Below are 8,609 nucleotides of genomic sequence, written 5' to 3'. Positions count from 1 at the left end.
AACAAAAAAAAAAAAAAAAAAAAAAAAAAAAAAAAAAAAAAAAAAAAACACATCATAGTAAAATTAATACCTTCTCCGCTTTGCATCGAAGCTAAAATTATGAAATTTCTGTAAAAAAAGTCACTTTTTTTCATTTTGCTAGAACTTTTTAAAAATAACTTTTTGATCTTAATAAATATTTAATTATGTAGACAAGTAATAAAAATATAAAGTAATACAAGAGACAATAGCTCTCATTTTGATATGTTATTCGTGATAAATTCAGAGTATAGATAAACAAAAAAAATTTATTTAAAATAAAAATAATTACAAAAATATTATTTAATTTCAGATGAATATAACCATTTTAATTTTTAACTGATTAAAGTTAATCATTACACGATTTTCATCTAATTAATAGAATTGATATTTAAAAAAAAAACATTAGAATTGTAAATAAAAATAAATTTGTTTTATTTATTGATTATTATAGAAGGTTTTTGATTATCTAATCAACAACAGATTTTAATAATCAATAATTTTATAATAAGAAAGAAGACTTTTTATGTATAATTGCTTTTGTTTATACTTCATACTCAACATTAAATATCATTTATTATCAAATTCATAAGTTATGTAAACTAATTATAAAACGTTATTAATAGAAATTTAGAATGACAATTCAATACATATTCTTTTAAATATTAGTATAATTCAAATAATTGTTTTAAAAATAAAAAAGTTGTCATTTTTACCACTTTTCTTAGTAAAATAATTAGTGATCGATAAAAATTAAAGGACAAGAAATTTTTGAGTTATAGGCATTTTAATACATAGAGCAGTGTGCACTTGGATCAAATATACTTTGTAAGTATAGTCTAATATGAGTAATCCTTACCAGCTCTATAGTCACTCACTTAATTAAAATGCTTGTAATTCAATAATTACTTTTCCTAAAAAATTTATTGATATACTATTCATTTTTCATTAATTGTATAAAACTTCTATGAATTGTCAGTTATATTTGTTCCACCTTGTATATTTTATAGAAATATAATTTTTAAGTTATTTTAATAATTTTATGTTTGTCGAATTAAATATAAAAATTATATTTTATTTTAGGTAATAAAATAGTGAATTTTAAGAAGTATTGACGTCTTGCACGTGGTCACGTGAATTTGCGTAACTTTTATAGATTAAAAATAAACTAAATAATTTTACATTTATACAATTGATAAACATATTTTTATATGTGATATATTATAAAAATAATGAAAAAAAAAGTATAAAATTGTTCTTTATTTATTGCATTAAATCGTTTATTTAAAGAGAATAAGTTTATACTGTAATTCAATTTTTTAAAATAATTTTAAAAAATGTGTGCCTTTGATAACTTTAAGTTAATGCTTATGCAATGTGTTTTATGTACTTACTAAGTACATAAAGTAACTACTTAATTAATAAAAAAATATATTTTGTTAATTAAAATGATAATTTTTACTGACACAAATTAAAAATTTATTATTAATCATGCGTTAAATAAATTTCATAAGAATTAGAATCATTATATTCAATAAATTATAATCAACATTGAATTTTTTACCCCTATTAAAATATTACCGATAAGAAATATTATCTTATTTCCTTTTTGATTTATAAATTATTAAATTGTTTAAGTAGGTTATATATAAAAATTACTATTGGGTGATTCTTTTAATATTAGCTACTATTTTATTGTGAAGTTTTTGACTTTTGTTAATTACATATGTATTTCTATTTATCTATTATAAAATAATCATGATGTTCATCCCTTTTGTCTAATAGTAGTATGAACTAATTTTTCAATTAACATACATAATTAATTAGTTTATTTATTAAATAATGATTCAATTAAGAAAAATAACTGCTCGATTATGTTATACACCTAGGCTGATTTTTTAGGGGTACGAATTTTGGGGTAGACTTACCTGTGGTTGCATTAGTTGCAAAAGGATAGTATTTGGTTTACTTTACTAAACATGAATTGACTTTTATGTTTAAAAATAATTGTTTTTTTTTTTTATTATTGTTACAAGGTCTCTTTATGATTCAATATTATTATAAAAATTATAATTTGTTAATATACTATAGAGTTGATAATTTAACTACTTAATATTTTAGAGTCCAAATACGACTAAAATTTTGTGTACACAAGTCATACTAATCTAGAATGTGCAATGTCAATAAAAGTACGACTCTTATGAATATATCATAACAATAATCATTTTTGGACCATTATTTTAGAAGTTATTAAAAATTTAAAGTCTGTAGCTGAAGCACGGTTGATACTATTTTTATCCTAAGACATTCCTCGTGCTCACTGTCTATCTCGCATAGGTATAAAAATGAAAATAACTTCTGAATTATTGGTCCAAATGTTGTTACAAAAATATGTAAATGGAAATACATATAATATTACATATATAACAATACATAGTTACTAAAAAAATTATAATTTTAAGAGAAATTGAGTGGCTAGTGTTAAAAAAATTACTTTGTATGTATAAAAGATTATTTTCACAAATCATTATAAATTACGGAGTATAATTTCTAAAGTATTTTCTTTGATTTTCAAGATGTATACATTTAATTAACATTTAACCGTATAAGGTAAATTTAATAATAATAATAATTTATTTTGATAGCCTATAAGCAAGAATGCAGTTAATAATTACACAAAAAAAAATTTAGTGCAGTAAGAATTCAGATAAGTGGAGTTGAGGTATTTTTCAGATTATTATTGATTAATATACAACATTGATAAAATAAATATAGTTAAAAAAAAACACGCTTTTAAAGCACATCGAACTTAAAAGTTAAAAATAATTTTTAAAATAAGCTTAAAACATTAATGAACGAAAAATACTAGTATTATTATGAAAAAATCGTCGGGCGCTGAATATACGAAAAATATGGCACAAAGCGCCCACTTTAACGCGAAGAAGACTCAACGTATCATTTGCGGCGTGTCGTCGTCAGCCGTGCAGCACTTGTTGGACTTTGCATTGTGGCGTATGGCACGCGGTATAGGTCAGTCAAACAAAAATACTCATATAATATAATATAATATTATATTCATATAATATTGATAACACGCAAGCTTGTACGGGTAGAAAACCAAAAATAAAACTATACAGGAATAGTGGTGTCGACGTGCGGTGAGCGGGTTGGGGTGAATGCGTTACGACAGTCTAGTCTCAAGGACATAATCAACGGGATATGCGCGAATAATAACACGTGGCGCGTGGAGAGTTACAGACAAACAAACATACATACAGGTGAAACTAATATATGCATGTTAAAAATTCACGGGCATAAAACGCTTTGATGTGTATTTAAAACATATATCAAAAAAAAAAAATTTAATATATCTACCAAAAATTACATGAATTTTGACTTAAAAGGTCAAATACTCATAAAGGATAGACGACTGTAACGTTTTTATTTTTTGTAGATAATCTATCCTATGATAGTAATTAATACTAACAGCTCTCAATATATTTTGAAAATTCTGTTTTTTACGGTAATTTTGAGATATTTTTCTACATTTCTAAGATGAAAGGAGTTTTTTTCAATTTTTATTTCGTTGATTCAAATAGATTAAATCAAGTTTTTTTGACGTATTGATCAATAAAATCGGTCTAATGAGTAATGAGAATTACAAAGTATATTATAACTTAGAGTCCAACGATTTTTTAAAACAATATAATAGAGTTCACTTGTTCACCATTCTTGACTATAGAAACTAATTTAAAAAAATAGGAAAGTAAGTCTGTTAATGCCGTTCTACCTAGTCGCAGCCAATTTACGAATTTTAATAACAATTTTTTACTTGATAAGTAAATTTTGATTCATTTGTCTTTTTAAATAATTTAAATATAGCTATTATATATTGTTTTTCGATTAAATTAGAAAGGTACACGAATTAAATGAAAGTTGAAATATAAAATGTATAGGAATTGCTATACAATGGTAGTCGTGTACCAGCCTATTCCAATTTCACCTATGGATATATCAAAATAACGAAAATCAAGTAGTTCAGGTATTAAAGATTTGAAATTATTGGTTTTCAAATTTTTCGTTACAGATATAGAATAAGTTTAGAATGTTTATCATTATAATACATATTTACAAGAATTGTAATTTCCAAAACATTAAAACATGAAAATCCAATTATTTTTTTATAGAACTCAAATTTTAAGTATAACGATTAGGGATAGGATTTATATGTAATTAAAAATTGTGAAATATGCATTTTATTTACCGAAATATGTAGGAATATGTACAAAACATTTTATTTCTACAAAACATTAAAAAATTTTAACAATAATATAGAAATTTATTATTAATTATTAATTAAATTATAACTTATATAGATTATCTTATATTAGTACCTAATTATTACTACAGACACTGAGTATAACGTGCTGTAATAGTGTGTTGTTCAAATTTCCAAATACGAACAATTGGCGGTTGAAACAAAGAACGGATTTGTATTGACTAAAACGGCTTTTCACATTATAGGATGTTATTAGAGCATATTTAAATGACGCGATTTGTGCCAGTGTTACAATCATATTAACACATTTTTTTTTCATTTCACATTCACCATTAATCATATTACGAATTATTAAGACTTTTTTGTGTAATATTATGTTATCACTTATAATATGAATATGTAATATGATGTTATAATTTGTAAATATATATCACATATGAATTTACATGATCAACAAAACTGGGTTTTCTTTTTTTAAAACACAAAATAACCAATTAACTAGGGAATAAAATGTGAATAATGTACAGATTTAAAGTAACTCCAATATGCAGATTCTCAACTAACTCTAGCCAATCGCTTTCAACAATTAATTAAGATCTCCAACTTCCAAGATCACACTAAAGATTGCTAAATTACCCTCCTCTGATTATAAAAACCCATTTTTTCCTAATAAATCAGTTCTTTCAGTAATTTCAAAATATATAAAATCTGCGACACTCTACTCAAGATTCTCACTCCCTGGGACATATTTTTTTTTTAAATTTAATTTGAATATTTTTCAATTTAAAAACACTTTTATAATAAACTCAAACTAACTTTACATATTCATTTAATGATAATAATCAGTGTGAGCTTTTCTTACTGGGTAGATGGTCTCGTTACAAATGTCTTTTTTCTAACGAATATCGCGCCGGCAGACAGAGTAAAGTTTGCAATTAGAGATGTTATTCTAGTGTATTCGGTTAGAATATATTTGTAGGCCTATGTGTATTGGGTAGCTAGTCATTGAGGTTAATATATTTGTTTTAACGAACATCGCGCCAGCAGACAACGCAAAAAAACTTGCGGAGATATTTTTAGTGTTTAAATTTTGTCTTGGTGATTATTGTGCAATGTCCTGTCAAGGCGTCAGCACCGGGACCACATTGGGCCACCACAATACCGCCTTGATAAAATTTTTAAATAGATACAAATATTTTTGAAATTTGGTTTGATCGTGCCAGCAGAAGTCTTGAAAAATATTGATGTCGATCTCTCAATAAAATATACTCTCTCAAATGGGTAATTTTTTAACAAAAATGAAATAAGAGTATATTATTAAAATTATATTTATAATAAAAATATAGTGCTTAGAATCTTTTACATATAAAAACCAGTCGTAGATTTTGTATAATGAAAACGTATTATTTAAAATTATAACAAGTTTTATTAATGAAAAATTTTTAATCTGTATTTTATATTACTTTTATACAAACAAATAATTAATTTATCTGACATAACATTTAAACTAGTTATTATACATGTATATACGTGTTAAATTGATTATTGTACGACGTGTGTTCAGAAAATAACGGCAATTTTTAAATTTCGCGAGTTTGGAGAGTACGATTATCAACATTTTTTCTGCCATGAGTAAAACAAGGGTTTACGTGTAACAAAAAAGTTTCCAAGATGACGAACACTCCAATGCATTAATTATTGATTAAAACATGGAAAAAGTGAAAGAAATGGCTATGAACGATCGCCGAATCCAATTAGAGAAGTCGTCTATGATGTTCGAATATCGATTGGGTCATGTTATGAAATTTTGTGTTTTGGGTATGAAACGCGTAGCATCAAAATTTGTTTCAAAATTGTCGAATTTTGAACAAAAACAGCGGCGAATGGAAGTTGCTCAGGAATCAATTAATGATGTCAACAACGATGCAGAATTACTGAAATGTGTTATGACAAGTGATGGAACATGGATTTATAGACACAACGTCGAAACTAAGGCTCAATCGTCCCAGTGAAGGCATTCTGGATCGCCAAGACCGAAAAAGGATCGATATGTGCGATCGAACGTGAACGTTATGATCATTGTGTTCTTCGATTTTAATAGCATAGTACATCATAAATTCTCGCCACGAGGTCAAATGGGCAATAAGGAGTATTACCTATAAGTTCAATGCTGTTTGCGTGAAACAATCCGAAAAAAAAACGCACAGATTTGTGGCAAAACACCCTATAGAATCTCGTTACTCACGAATTGACTAAATCTCCAAATATCCAAACTTGGTTAATATGGCATACATACACCTGCATATACGCTTATTTTTTATATTGTTGTACCCTCCACAAACAAACTATTATTCTGATAAATGTTTATGTTTATTTTATTTATTTCACAATTTCCTTAGATATTCAGCCACCGTTTGCTTAGCTCTCTAAAACCTACTTTTTATTTATAATATTTTATTCGTCTTTACACCCTATCATATACCATTTAACTCTTCTCTTTATTGTTTGGTTTATTACATTTGAATACCTTATTTTAATATCAATTCCATTTTATTTTTTATCAATTTTACTACTTACCCGTTATATTTAGATAATTTATCTTTCAGATTTAAAATAATTTTTAAGACCTCATCAAGATATAGTGTATATTTTACTAGATACTTACCTAGTAATAAATTGTTTCGACAAAAAAAAAAAAATTACATTAAGTAACTCAAATATTTTAAAATGTTCGAATATTTTTGTTGGTTTTTAATTGATTCTGCTTCGTTGTCTAAATGTAATATTACTGGATTTATTGCATCGAATTTAATTGAATAATATACTACTGCATTTGTCCATGTTCCTCATCTTGTTGTTATTGGTTGGGGTGGTTAAGTCAAATCCGGAAATAATTCACTTAGTTTGATAATTCTGCTGGGAACTTTTAAAAATATTTTTTTAGTTGCCGCTATTAATTTATATTCAGTAAAATATCCATTTCATATACATTCGCTAATTCTATGAACCCATGAACCAAAAATATTGAATTGAATTAACTCGGAAATGACATAATTAATATATCAGCAGATTTAACTACAAATGGAGCAACATCAGAAACAAAAAATAATATTTCATCATATTTTACCTCCGACAGGCACAATAAGTGCATGGTACCCTTAAATATTTTGCCAATAGTTTGGTAATTATATTAATAGATAAGGCATAGAATGGTTTTCCTCGTGTAGTATTTCAATTATGATGTTACATATATATCGACTCGTTACGTCCGTTGACTCATCTATTGAATCCCAAATTGGCCCAAAATTAATTTCCAAACGAATATAAGAAATAATGTATTCATTAGTTGAGGAAACATAATCTTTGTGAATAATAGACTCATCTCATTTAACAACATATTAAAAAAAAAAAAATATTTAATGATGGATGACAATTTATTAAGGTATATCAGATTCTAACATTGCCTAACATAAAACTAGAGGAAACATTGCCTTTTATTTAAATTTTCTAATGAATTTTTGATGAATGATAGTTTTGATTTAGCTTTAATTGTTTTTTATGCTTGCTTGTATTTAGATATCATTTTACCTAGATACATTTTGTTGCTGGCATAATTTGATCACAAATTAAACACTATAATATTTACCATATTTGCTGGAAACAACATTGTCGACAAATTAATATAACTAAGCACTTTTTTATTTTGAACTTTTGACATACTTTTAGTATAACTTTTGCTATTGTGTATGAAACTATTTAAATTATTATTTTATTATGTGAAATTAATTAATATGTATAGTCAGTATAATTTTGCAATTATAAGTGAGAAAATGCTGAACTTTGGCGTATTAACATTAAAATGCAGTATTCAGGTATTTTGATTACATAGATATATGAGTTATAGATATGTATATATACTCTGTAAATGGCTGCTCTGTTTATAACATCTATGACTATATTAAATAAATCAAATTTAACTTAACTACACGTATGTTATCAATTTACAATTTTTTTTGCAAAATACTTTTAACTACTTGTCAAATTATTTCTATAAACTTTAAAAGCACATAGATGAAAATAATTTTTTTTTTCAAATGCTTAATAGTTCAATTACAAACAACAATCAGAGATTTAATAATGTTTATATTTGGACAAATAAAGTTTGATAGTATACGCAATATGTCTAGTAACACATGTCAATGAGTGGAATTTTTAAAATTTTTGAAAAATTAAACAACAATAATAATTATCTAAAATCTCTCTTATCAATTAGAAACTTGATATGTGAAACTTCAATAAATACAAAAGAAAA

Source organism: Daktulosphaira vitifoliae, unplaced genomic scaffold, assembly GCF_025091365.1.
Source record: "Daktulosphaira vitifoliae isolate Bord-2020 unplaced genomic scaffold, ASM2509136v1 Scaffold_2, whole genome shotgun sequence".
Taxonomy (NCBI): Eukaryota; Metazoa; Arthropoda; class Insecta; order Hemiptera; family Phylloxeridae; genus Daktulosphaira; species Daktulosphaira vitifoliae.
This window is presented reverse-complemented; position numbering follows the sequence as displayed.